Raw genomic sequence first — 22,377 nt, 5'->3', positions numbered from 1 at the left:
CAGAGTCCGGAGCAGTCCTTGAGCAGTTCTGGATGTGGCCCCCAAAGAAACCAACAAATATAGTTATTTCTAGGACCGGAAGTAATCTTTTGGACCAGAGATATAGCCCAATGGGCCAAGCACATGCTTTACACACAAGAGGCTGGATTCAATCTCTGGTACTGCTGACAACACCGCCTGAAACAGCCTGATGCTCTCTGAGCACTGACGGTTGTGGCCCCCAAACAACACACACAACAGCACTTGATGAACCACGCGTAGGCTAGTAGATAAAAAGCTATCACGAACCTGGTTTAGAATTCAACCATTTATTATCCACTTAATGAACATTCACTGAACACTTTCTATATACCGCACACTAATGCAATGTTTTTGAAAATGAGAAACAAAGGGCCCAGGGAGAGTGCTCAGTGGTGCCCCATTATGTTTCCCAAACTCACCAGGGGTGATTCCTGAACACAGAGCCAGGGATTAGCCCTGAGCATGGCCAGGTGTGGCCCAAACACCAAAAATTTTAAAAGTTAAAGATAAAATTAAAATCAGGTTAATCTCAATGACCCCACATTCCCAAACACTGACAGTTCTTTAAAGAATGTAAACTGGTTAAACTTGTAACATTACAGTCCAAATGCTTATTTATGCTACCCAAACATACACTTCCCTAAAGATGGTTTTTGGTTGCTTTTGTTAGTAATATGCTACCGTTTCTTGGACTACATACATTTCTCAGAAATTATTGGTAAATAGTCCAGTTAGCCCAAGACATCACAATGAACAATGGGCAAATTACAAGATGGAATATTCCTATTAAAAAGAAGTCAACAGGCCCAAAGTAAAGTCACTGTCTTCATGGTCACAACGGAGCCCCGATATCATCAAACCAGGACTAAATACTTAACTGCCGATTCAATTTCTCCCAGGAGTGGAATTTTCATCCAGCCTGGAATTTCCTGGTCAACATTAGTGCCAGTACAGAACAGCCAATAAAGAATTCCCCCACCTCTTGCCTTCCCTTATGGAAAGGCAACCTAGCCTGAAATACTTCTTTCTTTTCTTTTGCTAATAACCTCCTTGTCCCATCTCTTTCTTGGCTATAAAAACCTGTTTTGTTCAGTCCTTGGCACGCCTAATGAGATACTGCCTAATCCCCGGACCACTTAATGAAGCCAGTTAGATCTTCACATTTATTGGGACGAATTTAGTTTACCATTCCTTAGTGATCAAGCTTGCTTCCAGGGCCCAGATCTCCGCCAAAAAAAAATGGGGCCGGAGAGGTCGTACAGTGGGTAAGTTGTTTACCTTGCATGTGGTCAAACTAGGTTTGATCCCCAGCATTCCGTAAGGGGATAATTACCCTGGAGCCCCGGCCAGAAGTAATTCAGGAGTGCAGAGCCAGAAGTAACCCCCAAATACCACTGGGTATTATTGTCCAAAATTGAACAGCAGAAATGAGGTCTTTTAAAATAATGATCACACATATCCAAAAGGGATTGTTTGAAGTGAGACAAAGTCCTTAATAATGAATGGTTCTACTCATGAAGGCATTTCTTCTCCTCTCATTTGGTTTCTTCATTTCCCTAATTCCCTAGTCAATCCCCTCACTGGCATCTCTGTAATAATATGCAAGTCTCCTAGAAAGTCTAAAGCTGGGATTTTTACTCTATTTGTTGAAGCAGAACTTAATTGGGAAGGTAAATCTTCTGCCAGAAATCAAGTAGAAATGATATGACTAAATGCCACTTTAGATGCTCCGGCTTGCTGAAGCTCTTATGTGCGAGAGCTCGCCCACTTTGCTGGACTATGACAAGGCCCAGAGTTAATCAGACGGATGACGCTGTCAGAAATCATCCGCAGAGGCAGCCATAGCAGTGCTGACTTGGGGCACCTTGTGGACTGAAGGTACAGAAATGTCCTCCTCTAAGAAGCCGGTAAGGGGGAACGGAGCCATATACAGCAGGTAGGATACTTGCCTTGCATAAGGCACAGCCCGGGTTCAATCACCCGGCACCCCACATGGTACTCCGAACCTGCCAGGAGTGATCCCTGAGCACAGAGTCAGGAGTCAGCCCTGAGCACTATCGGGTGTGGCCCAAAAAGAAAAATAATAAATTCAATTAATTTTTAAAAGCTGGTAAGCAGGGTTAGAAAGTTCACCAGGTGAGGTGCTTGCCTTGCACATGGTCGAGCCCAAGTTAATCCCAGGCACTGTACAAGGTCCACTGAGTACCGCCAGGAGGCACTCCCGTGAATAGAGTGAGAAACCAACCCTGACCACCACCCGGGTGTTTCCCCCACCAGAATAAAAAATGTTAGTGAGCAAAGCCCCTTCACGCTTCTTCCTTTTAATGCCAACCTAGACTTAGCATTTCCCAAGAGAAACAATAGGGCTCCCTCTAATGGAGTGGGCAATGCCTTCACTCTCAGACCGAAGCTTGAGGATAACGGCCGTGATAAGAAGGGCCAAACGACCACAAGGTTAAGTGTGTGTGGTTTTAATAAAGAATTATATTGTGCCGGGGGCTGGAGACATAGCACAGCGGGTAGGGCGTTTGCCTTGCACGCGGCCAACCCGGGTTCAAATCCCAGCATCCCATATGGTCCCCTGAGCACGGCCAGGGGTAATTCCTGAGTGCAGAGCCAGGAGTAACCCCTGTGCATCGCCAGGTGTGACCCAAAAAGCAAAAGAAAAAGGAATTATATTGTGCCTGTTGCCCCCAGAAATGACCTGGATTAGAACCAGCTTGGGGAGGGGAGGGGCTTGAGTCACAACCAGAAGTGCTCAGGGTTTGCTCCTAGCTCTGTGCTCAGGGATCACTCACAGTGGGGCTGGGTGGGTGGGACGATGCCAGATCAAACCTGAGTCAGCCTCGTGCAAACAAAGCACTTTGCCTGCCATACTCTATCTCTCCAGCCCCTAGCGTTTGCCTTAAAACCAAATGAGAGAGAGTTTGATTTCAAACAAGGTCATTTTTCCATCTCCAGTTAGGAAGATTCTATTGGTCAAATTTCAACCCAATTCCAAAACAGTGCAGCTCCTCTTAAAGATATATACCATGTGTTTTTTATAAAGAGATTTTTATTGCCCCCTCAACTATGCCCAACTCAGGAAGTTTCTTTATTAAGTCCATGAGGCAAGCGGAAATGGGAAAATGTTTTGGGTCAGACATCACACACATACACACACATACACCACACACACACACGCACACACACATGCACATGCATGCACGCACACACAAAATTATTGCTTTGTTAAATCATTCCATTGGACTAAAACAAGGAGCATTTCACTTTGGGATGCACTTGTTAGGGTGAAGCTACTGCTGTTATGATGTAGATAATGTTTGCTGTTAAAGATACGGCCATGAGATGATTTCATCCAGATCAACACGAGAAACTGCAACTATTCTTGTTTCCCACCCTTCCCCCCCACACCCCCATTCTTCTACTTCATGCATGGACAGGAAAAAAAAATCCTGAAGAAACCTTCCTGATTTTTCAATTCCAAAAGGAATCTGTCCAAACTGTTCCTATTATTAGAACACAAAATGGTAGTAGCTAAAGAAGTTACTGTGGTTAACAACTGAATAATTCATAGATAGTCTCGGAAGAATTCAGTTGCTTTGTCTTCTCCAGTTCCTCTTTAGAACTCGATCCCAACACTGCCAGTCCTTGGCGGCTAGAAAGGAACCATATACAAACTGTTTTCAACAGTTAAAAATTGGCCAGGCTAAGCACTGAGAACAACAGCAAATACCAAAACTCCACTAGAGACTTGATATGAAATTTTATAAACAGTTCATAAAACCCTTCATCGTCTAAATTATAGTTTTAAATCCCCATCTTTGTCCCAGGGATAACCCTGGACTGCAGATACCACTGAAATTTAAACTGCCTTTAATATAACCTCCCAAAGAAAATAGGTAAACCTATAGATGCCAAGATAAATCTACGCACAAACATCTATTATATAAACATATAAATGTCTCCACAAATACGGGAATAAATAATTACAAACGCATTTCAACACGCTCTAATCTAAATTCAAATGGTTTTTCCAGAAGAGGCACCGAGAATTTCAAGTCCAGGAAAAAAATCACTTTAATTAGTGGGGGAAAGATGTTCGTAATGTTGAAAGGATTAATTTTTGCAGTTAAGCATGAACACAGAGGCCAAGGTTGGCATCACTATTAATCGAAAACTCGCAGCCAAGTTCAATTTTGCTTTGCCTTCAGAAGAAGGGTGTTAAGTTACAGAAAATAAGTGAAGATTTTTACCTTGGATTTGGGGTTAAAATCATTTTTCCGAAAAATAAAAAAGTGGTCTCTCCTACAGAAAGCCTGGCATAAACAAAATGGCTGCAAGGGCTCCCCTAGCCTCCTCTATGTTCCGTTTCATCCCTGCCTTAATTCTTCATGTGACTTAGTCTCCAGACCTCAGAACCCTTAGAGATGCCATCATTCCACAGAGCCCGCAGTTTATAACCCCTTCCTGGAGTTGCTGTTCTTTTTAAAGTTAGATTTCCAAAGTAAATCTTTCTATAAACCATGACTCATTTCTTAAATGGAGTTTGCTTAACATAACAGAGCTGAGTGAACTCCTTTTTTCTGAAAATGCAACGTTATCATTTGTGAACATTAGTCTACTGGGATAAATTAAAATTCCAATTAGGAACTAGCTGACAAGGGGACTGGGGATGGAGCGCCATGGAAGAGTGTATGCCTGGTGTGGAGGAGGTGTTCAATCCCCAAGATTCTACACCCCAAAAGGAATCAGGAGTTTTTGAGTGTTAACTAGGTGCCAGGTACTGGGCTCAGTATTTCACTAGCATTCAATGCAAGGAGGTAAAATGAGCAGCTCACTCGAGTCCAGCCATCCGAAGCTCAAGCTCAAAGACCCTGCACTCATTCTCAACCAAAAAAACAACAAAACAAGATTCAAACCCATAGACCACATAGCATGTGTTGAGAGGCCTGACCCCACACCTAAATGTGTGTTGATGAGGCTGAGGCTATAGTCCAGCGGGTAGGGCGTTTGCCTTGAATGTCACCAAGCCGGGTTCGATCCCTGGCATCCCATATGGTGCCCCAGCACCACCAGGAGTAATTTCTGAGTGCAGAGCCAGGAGTAACCCCTGAGAACTGCCTGGTGTGACGTCCCACCCCCCAAAAAGAAAACAAAAAACATGTTTATGTGTAGGGGAAACTCTACTTTTTTAAACTGTCTTGTTTTGTTTTATGTTTTGGGCCAGACCTGGCAGTACTAAGGGTTTACTCCTGGCTCTACACTCCTGGTGGTCTTTGGGGGCCATATAGCATGCCAGGGATTGAAAGCTGGTTAGCCACATGCAAGGCAAAAGCCCTACCTGCTGTGCTGTTACTCCAGCAACTATAGTTTTTTTTTTTCTATGTCCATTACTGACATGCTATTGATTTCATTTCTTCTAGGTTAGACATTGATTATAGAGTTGCCATAGAAGAATGCAGGAATCGGGGGTGCTGACCCACACCGTGGAAAATCCACAAATAACTGCTCATGCCCTATCCCTCAGTGGACTCCGTGATCCCTCTCTTCCCCTCTTCCCTCTTCTTCCCTCCGCTCTCTCCTCTCCCCTCTCTCCTCTCCTCCTCTCCCCTTCCTTCCTCTCTTCTCCTCCTCTCCCCTTCCCTCCTCTCCTCTTCTCTTCTCCCCTCTTCCCTCCCCTCCACCCCCTCTATCCTATCCTCTCTTCTCCCCTTCCCTCTCCTTCCTTCCCCTCTCCTCTCCCTCTCCTCCGCTCCCTGCCTCTCTCCCGTCCCCTCCACTCCTCTTTGCTCCTCTCCCTCTCCTCCCCCCTCTTCTTCTCCCCTCTTCCATTCCCTCCTCTTCCCTTACCTTCCCTTGGCATCCCCAGGCTCATTCCAGACCTCATCTCCACCCCCTCCATTCCGAAGGACTCGTTCTCAAGGCTCATAACAATCCTCCATACCCAAAGTACCACATCTCCGAGGGTTCAACCAACCGTGGATGTGAGTTGGCTGAATAGATGAATGCAGAACAGGGGATAGAGAAAAATATGGTGGGTGCATCTCACAGTCCAAGGGTCACTGTGTAAATGGTCTGCCACTGCCACTATGGCAAAAATGATAATAGATATCTTCACTGCAGTACAGGGACTCAAAGTCAAAGCTTCATCCATGCAAGGCGTGCACTTGACCACTGTACCACACCTGGGCCCCCAGGGTGGCTAGAACAGCGCTGACCCCATCCCGATCACAAGTGGCTGCTTAGATGCCTTTTACCTTTTACAGAGAGTTTGCACATCCCACATCCTGTACATTCGCTACCCAATTTGCAATTTCTAATCAGCTTGGGGCATAGAAATCAGATTACCCATCATCCCAGTGTGCTTGATAAATAAAAAAGCTCTAAGCGCAACACGAGGCAGTCGTGTAGGAACCCAGCCTGAGGGTATAATTCGGGCCACAGCCTTGGTGCTGGGAGTTACTCCTGGCTCTGAGCTCCGAAATGATATGTATTGGGGTGTGGGGGACCATTAGTGGTGCTGGGGATCAAACCAGGGTAACATGCAAACCTTCATGCAAAGATACAATGAGGGGGCTGGAGCAATAGCACAGTGGGTAGGGCATTTGCCTTGCATGAGGCCAACCCGGGTTCTATTCCCAGCATCCCATATGGTCCCCTGTGCACCGCCAGGAGTAATTCCTGAGTGCAGAGCCAGAATTAACCCCTGTGCATCGCCGGGTGTGAACCAAAAAGAAAAAAAAAAAAGATACAATTCGGCTCATTCACTCTTCAGGTATCCCACTGATAATTTATTTAATAAACATTGACTGGGCACATGATAGGCGACCTGCTAGGGTTTCAGGGCTAATCAAGCTCCGATTCCTACCCTTGAGCCGTGCCAACACCAGCAGAGAGGCTGGTGACCGTTTCCATAGAGAGCCATAGTCTGGATAGACCTGCAGCCAAAATCCTGGCACAAAGCATTATGGGAAAGCGGAACCTAGCTGCCCAACAGCAGAGGTTTTTCTAGAAGATCTGGGGCTAATTAAGGCTGGAGCCATAGGATAGTGAGTACGACATTTGCCTTGCACTCCGCTGACCCGGATTCAATTCCCGGCATCACATAGGGTCCCCCGAGCACTACCAGGAGTAATTCCTGAGTGCAGAGCCAGAAATAACCCCTGTACATCGTGGAGTATGACCCCAAAAGCCAAAAGAAAAAAAAGATCTGGGGCTAAGCAGGAGACTAGTATCTTGCCAGCCCGGTTGCTGATCTCTAGATTAACCGGGGTGATGAGTTAATCCTCCCTGGGCCTGGGCACTTGAGCAGTTCCCATGAGGATTTTTTTTTTTGCTTTTTGGGTCACACACAGGGGTTACTCCTGGCGGTGCTTGGGGGATCATATGAGATGCTGGGAAACGAATCCAGGTCTGCCACGTGCAAGGCAAACGCCCTACCCACTGTACTATCGCTCCAGCCCCCCCATGATGTCCATCAACAGGTGGATGAATAAAGACATACAGTTCGTGGGCCGCAGAGAGATGTCGGTGGGTTGAGCGTGTGCTCTGCATGCAGGAGGCCTGGGTTCAGGGTCTCCCGGTCGCCAAACCAAACCAGTTGTTTCCCCTGAGCCCAAAATCAAAAAATTGAAAGGATGGGAGAGAATAGAAGAGGAGAAGAGAGGAGAGAAGAGAAGGAAGGAGATAAGGGGAAAGGGAACAGGGAGGGGTGGGGTGGGGACAGAGAAGAGAGGAGACGGGAGGGAAGGTAAGGAGAGGGGCATGAAGAAGGGAGGAAGGAGGGAAGGGGAGGGGAGGAGAGGGGAGAGGGTAGGAGGGGAAAAGAGGGGAGGGGAGAGGAGGGAAGAGGGGATGGGAGGGGAGGTAAGAGGGGATGGAAGGGGAGTGAGAAAAGAAGAGGAGAGGGGAGGGGAGTGGGAAAAGGGAGGGGAGAGAAAGGAGGGAAAAGTGGAGAGAAAAGGAGGGGAGAGGGAAGGGGAGGGGAGAGAAGAGGAGAGGGGAAGAGGAGAGGAGAGGGAAGAGGAAAGAACAGAGGAAAGAGCAGAGGGTAGAGGAGGTAAGGGAAGAGGTGGGGATGGAAGAGGGAAGGGCAGAAGGGAGGGAAGGAGGCCCACAAGTGTTTGATGCCCGGCATCCCATATGGTCCCCTGACCCCTCCAGGAGTGAGCCCTGAGCACAGATCCAGGAGTAATTCCTGAGCACCACTGGGTGTGGCCCCAAACCACCCCCCCACCACCAACAACAAAAATAAGTTGTATCTTTTTCCACGGGTATATACATCTTAAAGAATTAGTAGTCTGAATAATTCTATGCTGATACGTTTTTATATTCACATGAAATAGATAAACCCTACAGATATGCATTTTAGTAAGATTAAGGAGAATTAAGAAAATTTTAAAGGGGGCCAGAGCAATAATACAACGGGTAAGACATTTGCCTTGCATGAAGCCAACCCAGGTTCAATCCCAGCATCCCATAGGGTCCCCCAAGAAGCACAGCCAGGAGTAATTCCTGAGTGCAGAGCTAGGAGTCATCCCTGAGCATTGCTGGGTATCACCCAAAAATGTAAGGAAAAAAAGAAAAAGTTAAGGGCATATGTATAGGACTACAAAAGTATTTTAAAAGTGTGTTTTGTCCTAAAAGGGGGTTATTGGGTTTATGTCTTAAAATATTACATTATACATAATGCTGAAGCATCTGCATTAATAAATGAAATGCTAAAGTGTCTACATTAATAAATGAAAGGTTTTAATCTGAGGGGGCCAGAGCAATAGCACAGTGGAGGATAATACCAAATGATAGTACAGTGGGTACAGCCTTGCATGTGGCCGACCCCGGTTCGATACCCACCATCCCATATGGTCCCCTGAGCACTGCCAGGAGTGATTCCTGAGTGCAGAGCCAAGAGTAACCCCTGAACTTTGTCAGGTAGAGCCCCAAAGCAAGCAAGCAAACAAAAAAGATTGTAATCATAAAGCTTACTTAGAGACAAATATTTCAAAGAAGAACCTCTTGGACTTGGGATAGACTCGTGGTAGGGGCAAAACTCAACATTTGCGCTTTTGAAAAGCACCCTGGGTGACACTGCGGTCATGTCAGAGAACTGAGAGGCGAGGTGTGTCTGTGTCTATCAATAGCTCTTTGGGAAGCCAGCTTGGCACCTGGTGAGGAAATGGGTCCTCACCTCAAATAAGGGATATCAAGAATTATATTCTCTAGCTGTTTTGCGAGGCTGGAGCGATTGCACAGTGGTAGGGCATTTGCCTTCCACGCGGCCAACCCGGGTTCGATTCCTCCACCCCTCTCGGAGAGCCCGGCAATCTACCAAGAGTATCTCGCCCCCACGGCAGAGCCTGGCAAGCTCCCCGTGGCGTATTCGATATGCCAAACACAGTAACAACAAGTCTCACAATGGAGACATTACTGGTGCCTGCTCGAGCAAATCGATGAGCAACAGGATGACAGTGACAGTGACAGCTGTTTTGCAATGGCAGCTTGAGACATTTCTCTGGCTCTTTCCCCAGACCTCAGTTTTCACCTCTGTGGAATGGGCACCAAACCATCTCCCTGCAGGGATCGTTGTGAGGTTAAGCCTGACAGTGTCTAGCACAGTGCCTAGAACATAGAAAGTACTTGCGTAGCGATAGGTACTCAATCCCTTCTCTCCTTTGTGCCCACATTTATATCTAAGTCCACCGGCCAGCAGGTTATTGTGTGAACAAAACGCCTGCGCTCCAGTTTCTCCTCCTGAATGAGTTCCTTTGTAAAGACCCAAGTAATATTATACTTGGACTGGATGATGTCAAACAAACATCAGACATTTCTGAGTCCTTAGCCGCTCCTTCTCCTCAGGACCTGTTCTCCTGAAAATGAACAGAGAGGGGAAAAGGCAAACCGCCCCCCCAGCCCTCCTCTGGGACGCTTTGTTCGCTGGCCCCACCCAAAGACAGAGCCGGCCCCCGTGCAAGTAAAACCACAGCCAAGCTGGGAGTTGGCAGAAAGGATAGGATAGAAAGGAGGAAGATACGCAGAGCCACCACACAACGTGCCAAATGATACACTCTTGTATAACATGCCGTCTTTTAGGGCCAGAGATAAGACCCAGGGGCTGAGAGCACATGGTTTGTCCATGGGAGTTCCAAGTTCAATCCCTGGCACCCACACGGTCCTCCAGCCCTGGCCCTAAACAAGCCACGCTAAAGGCCACCTTTCACTAAAAATCAGCCATGAAACAAAAGCAGGGGCCGGAGCCATAGTACAGCGTGAAGGTGGTTTGCCTTGTATACGGCCAGTCGGGGTTCGAACCCTGGCACCCCATATGGTACCCAGAGCACCTCCACGAGTAGTTCTTTTTATTTTATTTTATTTTGCTTTTTGGGTCACACCAGGCGATGCACAGGGGTTGCTCCTGGCTGTGCACTCAGGAATTACTCCTGGCGGTGCTCAAGGGACCATATGGGATACTGGGAATTGAACCCAGGTCATAAGTATGCAAGGCAAACACCCTCCCCACTGTGCTATCGCTCCAGCCCCACCACGAGTAATTCTTGAGTGCAGAGCCAGGACTAACCCCTGCGTGAGGCCGGGTGAGACCCAAAAAGGGAAAAAAACAAACAAAAAAAAGAAACAAACAAAAGCAAACAACCAAGCCCAACCCTGAGCAGAGATAGGGATCCCAATCCGGACCATCCACTGGACTGGTAAACTGCAGGAAGTGATGTGACTTCACTTTCCTTATTTCTCCGTCTTCCCAACGAAAAGTAATGCCATTTCTCTTCTATCTTTTACAAGGGCACAGTGAGTTTTCAGATAAGCCAAGGCCATTCAGAAAGAAATGAAGCCAGAAGGAAACGCCAAGATGATAGCACTCGCTAGAATTTTACTTGGTTCCAAAACTCCCGTCATTGTCAACCCTTCCCCAGCCCCCAAGACCAAGAACTCTGATAAGAGCAGCTGAAAAGCACATTGGCCACCACACTGGCTCACTTATGTAAGCAGGAACTGCAGCGCTGCCTGGCATGTAGCAGAATACTTGGCTTAAAAGAAATCCTTGGAAATGCCTCCCAGCTCCGGTGCAAGGGCAGTTACAGGCCTTAGGTTTAGGAGAGGTGCTGTCTCTCTGTCACAAACACCAGGACTGGAGCTGGAGTGAATGATGTCATCCAAGCTCCTCTTCCCCTGGTCAATGTCAAAATTAAGATAGGAAGTTCAAGGGCAAATCGAGGTGTGTGTGTGTGTTTTTTTGCCAAGGGAAATATAAGTTAGTAAAGCAATTTGGACCTTCGAATATGGCTTTTGGAAAAGGTTAGGACTTTGCTGAACAACCCGCTGAAATGTATTCTGTTGCATACTGCTTGGTTGGATGATGTGAAGCTCGGACAAAAAAAAATATACCTAGCGGCATAGAAAAAAAAATGCACCCCACCACCCCGGAGTGTAGTTCGATTCCCACTACACATGAAGAAAATCGTGTGAGTCGCCCCTGTAGCCCCAACCGGTAACAAAGCCCGAAATGAAAATAGAACCTTTTGGAGGCGAGAGATAAACTTAAGGGCTCGCCACTCGCCGGCTAAGAAACAAAATAGCTCGAATACCTGTTGGGTTCCTAAATGACTGGAAACGCAAACTCGAAATGGAGTAGAGGCGCGGTGGAACCCCCTTGCAGAAGTACAGCTCTCCGCTTCCCTCCCCTCCAACATTCCCGACACAGACCTTTGTACTCCAACGCCGAAAATATTCCCAAGTGTTGGGATGCTGGGGATGGGGGGCGGGGGGGGAAGGTTGGTGGGGGGGCGCGGAGAGGCATCAAATTGAATAGCAAAAAATAGTATTGCTGACTCTTGTTCTGATTCCGGCGGGGGGAAGAAGGAATCCGGGCGGATGCAAACCTGGCGGCCGGAGACCAGCAACTCACCCCTAAGTTTGGCGCGTCCCCGCTCTGCGCCCTGGGCGCCCCCCCCTCCTCCCGCTCCGGGCCACCCGGGATCGCTGTTCCCAGCGAGGCCCTAGCAAAGAAGGGACGCCGCAGCCGGGGCTGGCAGCCACCGCAGGGGACGGGCAGGACGCTCCTCTCTAACTGGCTTCCTTCGATACCCCCCCAGACCCTCTGGATGTCCCCTTCCCCTGACCCATCGTCCCCGGGCAAGTCACCTGGCTCTGCCGCCGCCCGTGCGTCCTCCGGCTACTCGCTCCGTCGGTGGCGCCGCCGCCGCCGCCTCCCGGCCGAGGCTCGCCCTCCCGAGTCACGGGGCCCACGAACCCGCGGGCGAGCCGGTGCCAAGGCTGCGGGAAGCGTGGCCCCGGCGGGAGCTGGGACCCTGCCCTGAGCGCCGCCGCCACCAGGGCGAAACTGGAGAGCTGGGCTCGGCTTCGCCCGGGCGGGGAGGGGTGGCTGCAACTTTGCTGCTGGACGCGGGCGAGGAGGGGGCGCCCGTCTCCAAAAACTCTGTGCAGCGTCCGCAACCTCTCCAGTCCGGGTTTTTTTTTTTTTCAAATGCCTTCAAAAACCAACCAAACAAACAAAAAGCCCTATGGCGCGCCCAGATTCTTGCTTCAAGTTATTGCTCGGCACGCCGGGAGCTGGGGAGGAGGGGGGCGGTAGTGGAAAGCGGGGTGCTGCAAGCGCGCCCCGCTCGGTGCATTGGCGGCAAGCCGGGCGAGGGCAACGCGGAGCGTGGGGGAAACGGCTGCGGGTGGAGGGGGGGGGGTGAGGGGGGACCCGCGTTCGTAGCACCTCGGGACACCCCCGCCCGGAAAGCGGCTCCGCACCCCCTCTCTGCGGGAGCCAGAAAGCTGGCCGGGCAGGGCGGGAGCGCGGCCTGGAGGGACCCGGCCGGCGGCGGCGGGGAAGCAGTGACCCGGACCTGGATCGCCCAAAGTAGGAACTGGAAGTGACAGTGCGCAGGGCCGAGCAGCGGCGGGCCGGGGCCGGGGTGGCGGTGGCCGCCGCCAGGGCCGCGGGGGAGCGGCGGGGGCCGCACTGCGCATGCTGCCGCCGCCGGCTTCGGCCCCCAGCCCCGCACTGCTGGCGCCCGGCCGCGGCCGCGGGCATCCCGACCACCCAGACGCGCCCTTCCCCGGTGGTCCCGCTCCTCCCCCCATCCCCGCAGCCGCTGCGGCCACCCGGTCCCCTGAGCTCTGGGGCGCGGCGGGGAGATGCCCAGACAGCGCCCCCCCACCTCGCCCGCGCTTCCCCCAACTCTCCAGGGATGCCCCTTTCCAGGACTCTCCAATCCCAGGCCCAGAAACCAGTCTCCTGCCGGGAGAACCGAAAGCCCAAGTGGGGGAGCGATGTAGAGTGTCGCGTTTGGGTGTTTGTTTTTGGTGCAGGAACATCCTGAAGTCTGTCAAAGATCGGAATGGCCCGAAGCCAGGGGTGACATTTCAGGTAACTCTGGGAAACTGCATTAGGAGCGTCAGCTTTGCTCACCAGGAAAGTCACAGGCAAATCCCTTTTTTTGGGGGGAGGGGGACTGGGGGGCTACACCCGGTGATAATCGGGAGTTTATTCCTGCCTCGGCACTCAGGAATTAATCCCGGGGTGGGGGCCTCAGAGGACCAAACCGGTAGCCAAGGATCGAACCCTGGTCGAACCCACCGCACTACAGGAGAGGGAACCCACTAGCCGGATTGGAGTAGTGAGATTTACAAAGCCTTGCCCGGGAAGGGGGGAAGGACGGAATGTGCCCAGTTACAGGAACGTTGGGCCCTTAAGCCATTACCCAGGCCCCAAGCTGGTCTATGCCTACAGATGGGGGAGGGGTCTCTTTTATTATCTTTTTTATTGATGAGGTAGCCCATCACAAAGCTGTTCAGGATTGGGTTTCAATCATACGGTGTTCCAACACCCATCCCTCCACCAGTGCACATTTCCCACCACCAAGGTCCTACCCAGTTTCCCTCCCACCTACCCCAAACTCCACCCCCCATGGCTCACACCTTCTCTCTCTCCCCCTCCCTCCCTCCCTCTCTCTCTCTCTCCCTCCCTCCTTCCCTCCCCCTCTCTCTCCCTCCCTCTCCCTCTTCCTCTCTCTCTCCCCACCTCTCCCTCCCTCTCCCTCTCTCATTCTCTCACTCTCCCGAGGAGGGGACTCATAACTTCAAGAGGGGGGCTGGCTGGGAGCTTGATGGAAGGTGGACTGAGTCCCCATTACAGCTGGGAGTTGCCTGGCCTTAAGCTTCTCAGGGAGGGTTAGGTCCCCTAGACTGGGGCTCTCAGTGGAAATCGAGTCTTGACTCATAATCTTTCTAGGACCTGCCGCCCCCCTTCCAGAACCGCTTCCTTCCAGAGTAGCCCTTGGGAAAGAGCAAATTGTCCATCCCCCAGGTCCTACTTTGGGGAGGGCTTCAGCGACAAGGCAGATGGAGTGAGTCAGGAAGACAGGAGGCAGTGAGGAGGTGGGGGCAGAGAAAAAGCCATGCAGCTACCAGCTGGTATTGGGGGGAGAGAAGAAGGGAGGGAGGAAGGGAGAGCGGGAAAGAGGAAGAAGTACTAACTGAGCCTCATGCACATTCATGAGAAAACACCTCTCTACTGACATAAGCAATAGTACAACAGGTAGGGCGTTTGCCTTGCATGGGGACAACCCCAGATCTATCCTGGGAAACCCATATGGTTCCCTGAGCCTGCCAGGAGTGATCCCTGAGTTCAGAGCCAGGAGGAACCCCAAGCACAGCCGGATGTGGCCCCCCAAAACAAAAAATGAAAACAAAACATAACGAAAAGAAACCACTTCTCTACAAAGAAAGTCTGGGCCGGGAGCACCAGAAGAGGTGGCAGATGTTCCTAGCAGTGCATTGGCAACTCAGGTGGCAAAGGTCAAAACAGAAAGACCTGCTAGGAATGAAAGAAAGGGAAAGGCCGAGGAGGGTTGCTCCACGGTTGGAAGCCTGCTTCCTGTGCTGGGGGAGAAGGCAGTTGGGATGGAGAAGGGACGAGTAAGTCAAAGATGCTTGGAGGGACCGCTCAGGATGGGAGATGTGTGCTGAACGTAGATAAAGGACCAAACGTGATGGTCTCTCAGTATGTGCATTGTAAACAAGATGCCCCAAAGTAGAGAAAGTAAGAAGGAAGGTGCCTGCCACAGAGGCAGGGGGTGGGGTGGCGGGAGGGATACTGGAGGCATTGATGGTGGAAAATGCACCCTGGCAGAGGGATAAGTGTTCGATCATTGTCTGACTGAAACTCAATCATGAAAGCTGTGTTACTGCATCCACGATGATTTAATTAAAAAAGGGAAAGGCCAGGCTGAAAGTAAAATCACAGGGCCAGATAGATATTACAGCGGGTTATACTTGCTTGCATCGCACTCAGCCCACCCAGGTCCGATCCCCATCATCCCATATAGTCCTCCAAGTTCTGCCAGGACTGATCTCGGGGTGTAGAGCCAGGGGTAATCCCTGAACAGCACTAGGTATACCCTGAAAACAACTAGAAAAGAAAAACACACGACTAGACTTTTCACAAGGGACTGTCGTCAAGACTATACTGTCAGAAAGGTTTTTCAAACTCCCGAGAATGTGCAAAGGGGGTTCCAAGTGATGCAGAATGGGTAGGGCAATTGCCTTGCATGCGACCAACCCCATTTCTATCCTGGGCACCCCACGTGGCTCCCTGAGCCTACCAGGAGTGATCCCCAAGTGCAGAGCCAGAAGTAAGCTCTAAGCACAGCTGGATGTGCCGCCAAAAGGAAACGAAAAAAGTGCAAAGGGGGCCAGAGAGAGAGAGAGAGAGAGAGAGAGAGAGAGAGAGAGAGAGAGAGAGAGAGAATTTGATGTTCTGGAGAGCCTGTTTTGTAGGCCAAAGCACTGGACCTGAACACTAACACTACACACTTCCCAGGGCACTAAGCTAAGAACTGCCCTGGGCACTGCCAAGTACGGCCCAAAACAACAAAAAGAAGGCTCAGAAGAATGACTTCTGTGGGACCCAAGAGATAGTTAAGCTGGGAGGGCCCTTACCTTGCTCGAAGCCAACCAGGCGCCACATATCATGCCCCCCCCCAGCTGAGACAGGAGCTCTCCCTGAGCTTGGAGCCTGAGCACTATGTGGGGGGGGGGAGACCCAAAATCCAAACCCAAACAGAAAGAGAATAATTCATGCCCCGGACTCCCACCAAGTTCAAAGGCAGAACCAAAACAAAACTACCATGGCCAGAATGTTAGCAAGAGACTTCCTGTCATTATAATAACATAGAAGAGAGGTGTTTTCCTTATACTAATGCTAAGGAAAATTTTTCTCTTGAGGCATGAGAGTAACCCCCCCTACCACCTTCTCCACTGTGTAAACAAAAAAGAAAAGTTCATCAGAAAGGAAACAAGGGGGGCCGGAGTGATAGTACAGGGGGTAGGGCGTTTGCCTTGCATGCGACTGGCCTGGGTTCAATCCCCAGCATGTCATATGGTTCTCCAAGCACCACCAGGAGTAATTCCTGAGTGCAGAGCCAGGAGTAACCCCTGAGCATCGCTGGGTATGACCCAAAAGAAAAAATAAATAAAGGAAACAAAATGGACTATAAATGATGACAAGATGTCCAAACTCATTAGCGATCAGGAAATGCAAACGATAGCAGCCAATGAAACACTGTTCTCATGCAACACTACAGCAAGTAGCAGGGAAAAGTCATCTCCATCCTTGCCAAGGATGAAGGGAAGAAAACACTTTCTTTTGGCCACTCCGGACTCTGAGCTCAGACTTCACTTTTGGAGCTTCTGAGGATTGTACCCCAGCCTGCTACATGCAAAGCATGAGATCCAGGGCTGGAGCAGTAGTATGGCAGGTAGGTTGTTTGCCTTGCAAGTGGCCAACTGGGGTTCGATCCCCAGCACCCCATATGATCCCCTAAGCTCCTTTTTCGAAGAGTGATCCCTGAGCACAGAATAAGCTCAAGTACTGGTGAGCATGGCCCAAAATTATTTACTTATTTTGCTTTTGGGGGTCACACTGGGAGATGCTCAAGGGTTCCACCGCCCAACCTTCATTTTGTTTAACACATGAGCTCAGGCTCATTGAGTGATCTTTCTTGTCCAGGGAAGAAAGTGATTTCTACACTATCCCCAGAATAAAACTTGGCATAGATCTTTTATGGTGAAATTTGAATGTAACTACTCCATTTTAATTCCATTACTTCATTCCTGCAAAGAAAGTTGCTTCAAGAATAATCATAGCCATGCACAAATTTTTATATGCTTCTACAATATGACCCACTAGGATTTATCCTGAAAAACAAAATTGACTTAACATATAATAATGGGGGCCATGGGGCAAGAGAGATAATACTGCGGGAGGGGCATTTGCCTTGCATACAGTCAGTCTGGGTTCAATCTCTGGCATCCCATATGGACCCCTGAGCACCACCAGGAGTAAGTCTTGAATACAAAGCCAGGAGTAACCCTGGGCATTGCCAGGAATGGGCCATAAAACAAACAAATAAAAACATGTAAAATTAAATGAATGTAGCAGAACATATCAAGGTAGTAAAGGGGAAAAATGAATGCTGATCTTTATATTATATTTATATTAAGATATATTTATATCTTAATATTAATTAAATAAATATTAAGATACGGAAAGGCATCTGACAAAATTTAGCACATTTTCAGAATAAAAATGCTCAAAGGAGTCTGGAGCAATAGCTCAATAGGCTGAGCACCTGCTTTTCATGTGGGGGTGCTGGGTTCAAGCCCCAACACCGCATGGTCCCAGGAATGGTCCCTGAGCACCTCTAGGTATGATCCAAAACCCCCCCAGATAATTTTAATATATAAAACACTCATAAAACTTGGATAAGAAGGGAACACTCTCAATCTGGAAAAGGGCATTAAAAACAACATTTAACAGAAAAACAACAGTTAATATCACAGCTCATGGGGGGCAAAGACTTAAGCTTCCCCCTACGATCAGGAGCAAGACCAAGAGACCCAGAGGCCAGAGTGATGGCGCAGACGGTAGGGTGCTTGCCTTACACCATGGTCGACCTGGGTTCGATCCCTGGCATTTCATATGACCCCTGAGCTTGCCAAGAGTGATCGCTGAGCCCAGAGCCAGGAATTAGCCCTTGAGCACTGCCAGGTATACCCCAAACAAACAAAACAAACAAACAAACAAACAAACAAAAAAGACCAGCTCTCATCACTTATATTCAGGATTTGTACTACAAATGGGGTAGTAGACCATGGCCCACATGGTCCCCCGAGCACCACCAGGAGTTATTCCTGAGTGCGGAGCCAGGAGTAACCCCCTTCGCCAGGTGTGACCCAAAAAGGAAACAAAAAAGAGAAACTGATAACTGCTGAACAAGTGAACTGAACAAGTGAGCAAAGTTTAAGGCCACAAGATCAGAATTACCAAAATACTCAGTTGTAGGACTAAAGACATATTACAGCACTTAAGGAGCTTGCCTTGCACACGCTCGACCTGGTTTTGATTTTCAATACTGCATATGATCTCATGAGCACAGAGCCAGGAGAAAAACCTGACTACAGCTGGGGGTAGCAGCACCCAAAATATTTTAAATATTAAATTAATAAAAATTTTAATGAAATCAATATTAAGTTAATTAATTTAGATTTAAATGAAATTACTATTAAGCTAATTAATCTAGATTAATATGAAATACATTCGACTTGATTTACAAATGAAATATTTAAATTAATTTAAGTGTGAAATTAAGAAAACAGGATCCCCAGGATGGCTCAGTGGTAGAGTGCCTACCTGGCAAGCTCAGAACCAAGAGTTCAATCCCTAGCAGCACCCCACATGCCCAGTGTGACCCGGAAGCACTGCCCTTTGTGATTACAGGCACCACAACTAAAGTATAAGACCTCTACTCCCCACAAAAGACACAAGGGCTGGAGCAATAGACAAGTGGACACCCAACCTGAGTTCAATGCCTAGCACCTCACATGGTCCCCAAAGCACTGATTCCTGAGTACGCAAAGCCAGGAGTAAGCCCCAAACACTGCTGGGTACTGGGTATGGTCAAAACCCAAAATAATAATAATAAAACATTGATAATAATAATAATAGCCACAAAAGAAAGGAAAGAGTAAAATTATTTTTTACCCTCCGCATGTTTTTTTTTTTGCTTTTTGTGTCACACCTGGCAGTGCTCAGGGGCTGCTTCTGGCTCTGCACTCAGGAATTACTCCTAGCGGTTCTCGGGGAGCCCTATGGAATGTCAGGAATCGAACCTAGGTCTGCTGCATGCAAAGCAAACACCCTACCTGCTGTACTATAGCTCCAGCCCCCAAAACTTTTTTAAAATAAAAATTATGTCCCTGATTTCGTGGTAGAGGAAATGTCTTTAATGTGTGTGGCTTTCAGCTCAGTCCCTAACACAGCAGGACAACATAAATAATAAGGACTGGAGTGAGGGGACACTGCATGCATGGAGTGCTTGCTTTGCGTGTAACAGGTTGAGGTTGGATCCCTGGCAGAGCAAGAGACTAGGGTCTGAACCCTCCCCAACCCGTGCATCCCCGAGCACAGAACCAGGAGTAACCACTGAGCACTGTTGGCTCTGGCCCCCAAACAAAAAAAAACTAAATATGTTTGCACATAATTTGGGCTGGAGCAATAGCACAGTGGGTAGGGCGTTTGCCTTGCATGCGGCTGATCCGGGTTCGATTCTTCCGTAACTGTAGGAGAGCCTGGCAAGCTACCAAGAGTATCTCACCCACACAGCAGAGCCTGGCAAGCTCCCCGTGGCATATTCGATATGCCAAAAACAGTAACAAGTCTCACTTGGAGACATTACTGGTGCCCGCTTGAGCAAATGGATGAGCAATGGGATGACAGTGATACAGATAATTAATTTGAAATGTCAAAAGGAAATTAAGAAACAATTATAATAGCACCAAAGGGAATACAATACTTTGGAATAAATTGAGCCAAGGATGTACATGTAAGACCTGTACAGTGAAAACTAGCAAGCATTGTTCAAAGAAAGTTAAAGACCTAAATAAAGCAAAAGCCATGCTGTGTTCATGGACCAGTAGATTTACTGTTGGCAACATAGCCATACTTTCCCAGGGAGCCACGGGGGAGGCAACGAGGGGGGGATATACATATGCTGTATACCCAGATTCCAGCTGATTCTTTTGCAGAAATGGATAAGCTGATCCTAAAATCGATATGGGTGTTTATGGGATCCAGAAGTGTCCAAAGGATTTGGAAAATAATGAGATTGGAGGATTTGTGCTTTTTGGTCTGAAAACTTGCTACATGAGTGAATTCAGTGAAAGAAAGTATCATCCTTTTTGGTTAGGTTTTATTTGGGGCCGTTTACTTCTGACCCTGAGCTCAGGAGTTATTCCTGGTGGGCTCACAGGACCCTATGGGATGCTGGGGATGGAACCCTAGCGCACCGCCAGTTGTCCAATCACTCCAGCCCAAGCTCTGAGAAGAACAGAGAAAGTCAGTCATCATGTCCTAGATTAGGGACACTTTCTTAGATATGATATCGAAAACACGAGCCCTTCCGGCCACATGCTGCCCCAGGAGGGGAAAGGTTTTTCTCTCTCGGCTTTTCCTTTCCCTGGCGGCGGCGTGGCGACCACCATCTTATAAGGCCCACTAAAGAGAGGTACGAGCTTGCAATTATGTGATTTCTGGCAGAAATTTCTCTGGACTTAATTAATAAAATACCAGAAATCCAAAACCTCGTGTGCTCTTCATTCTCAGCAATGGAAACCAAATTATCAAATGATGCCTTTTCAGCAGGTATGATTGTTGGGGGGAAATTCCAAATAATAATATTGAGTTTTCTGTTGAAATATTGAATGTGATCAAAGTAAAGAGAAAGTAAAGTGAAAATCATCAGCCACACAGGCAGGGGTGGGGATGGGATGGAAGGTATACTGTGGTTCTTGATGGTGGAACATGTGCACTGGTGAAGGGATGAGTGTTTGATCATTGTATGACTGAGACTTAAGCCTGATAGCTTTGTAACTTTTCACATGGTGATTCAATAAAAAATTTAAAATAAAATAAAACACGAGCCCCAAAGGGACTAGATAATATAACTTTATATAAAATGTTTTAAATCTTTTGTTTCAAAGGACATTATCAGAGTTTAGGAGGAGCCTTGGGGTGTTTTGTTTGTGGGGCTGAATTTCAGCAGCTGCCCAGACAACATATTAGTTGTGACATGCTTTGGAGATCCTCATACACTGAAGTCCTAAGAGAATATAGGCAGAGCCTCAGAGATAGCCCAGGGCTGAAGGCAGTTGCCTTGCAGGCAGACGGCCCAGGTTTGAATCCCTGATACCATATATGGTAACCTGAGCACCTGGAAGTGGGGACCTCTCCTGAGCACAAAGCCAGGAATACTCTCTGCACACTGCAAGGTGTGGCTCCAAAACAATAACCAAACACACACACACACACACATACACACACACACACACACACACACACATGAACCCAAACCTCTTCCGGGTGAGGCTGTAGCTCATGGATGCCCCATATCTGTGAAGCCCTGGTTCGATCCCTGGTACCACCAGCACAAACCAAAACCAGAGCTGTCTCCCAGAGATCTCTCCGGACCCCATACAGAGCCAATTCCACCCGGGCACCTCAGATGGAGCAGGTGTGCCCTCTCCGCCCCCTCCAGATGAAACTTCGACGGCCACAAGCTTCCAGAAGGAAAACCCCAGTATCCAGGTTCAGGGACTAAGAATCCAAGACACGTGGGGGCAGTGAAGACAGGCTAGTTTGGGGTCCTGCCTGTCACACCCACGATCTGCCTCGGGCACCATCTCAGTGCATCAACAGCCTTGATCCAGAGACTCCAAAATGAATCTCAAAAATGGATTAGCTCCCTACAGAGATACTCTGGACCCCAACCATTTACAATTTGAGAATTCCAGAAGCACGCGCCCTCTCTGATATTTATAATAAGCAATAGAAAATAAATTACCTAGCATCCTCCCCCTGGCAGGCAGGCAGTGGGAAAATTTGAAATAATGGCTGTGGGAAGGTGTAATGGTGGTGGGATTGGTGTTGAAATAGTGAATGTAATCAATGAATGTGAACAACCTTATGAAAACAAAATTTAAAAAGTCATTACAAAAAAACACAGCTGTCGGGAACAGCCAGAGAGGCCTCAGAAGGATCAAAGGAAGCAGCTCAGACGCCCAGGATTCAAACAACCCCCAGCACCACAAACAGAACAAGATACGATGTTTTTGTATCCCAGTGTTAACTGCCCGTGCCTCCCAGCTCTTCCTCTACTGTGCAATGTCCGGCAGCCTGGCCCCACCGTCCTGCATTTCCAAACTGACCATTCTGAGCTGGCACTCTTTCTTTTGATAAATGAATACTGCGCTCTGCGCAAGAGGTAAGTCCTG

At 48.6% G+C, this 22,377-nt stretch overlaps 1 protein-coding gene across 1 annotated transcript in view; it reads right to left on the bottom strand.

Moving 5' to 3' along the window:
* The window catches only part of LOC101551817 (rho guanine nucleotide exchange factor 6), a 149,374-nt gene extending 136,863 nt beyond the window's left edge, over window positions 1-12,511 (bottom strand). The window contains exon 1 of the mRNA XM_055122345.1: window positions 12,178-12,511. The gene's annotated coding sequence lies outside the window, so the exon portion shown is untranslated. The remainder of the gene's footprint in view (window positions 1-12,177) is intronic.
* Window positions 12,512-22,377: the final 9,866 nt, after the last annotated feature.

The sequence above is a fragment of the Sorex araneus genome, chromosome X (genome assembly GCF_027595985.1).
Source record: "Sorex araneus isolate mSorAra2 chromosome X, mSorAra2.pri, whole genome shotgun sequence".
In the NCBI taxonomy this organism is placed as follows: domain Eukaryota; kingdom Metazoa; phylum Chordata; class Mammalia; order Eulipotyphla; family Soricidae; genus Sorex; species Sorex araneus.
The sequence above is the reverse complement of the archived record's forward strand: the minus strand, read 5'-3'. Positions and strand labels throughout refer to the sequence as shown.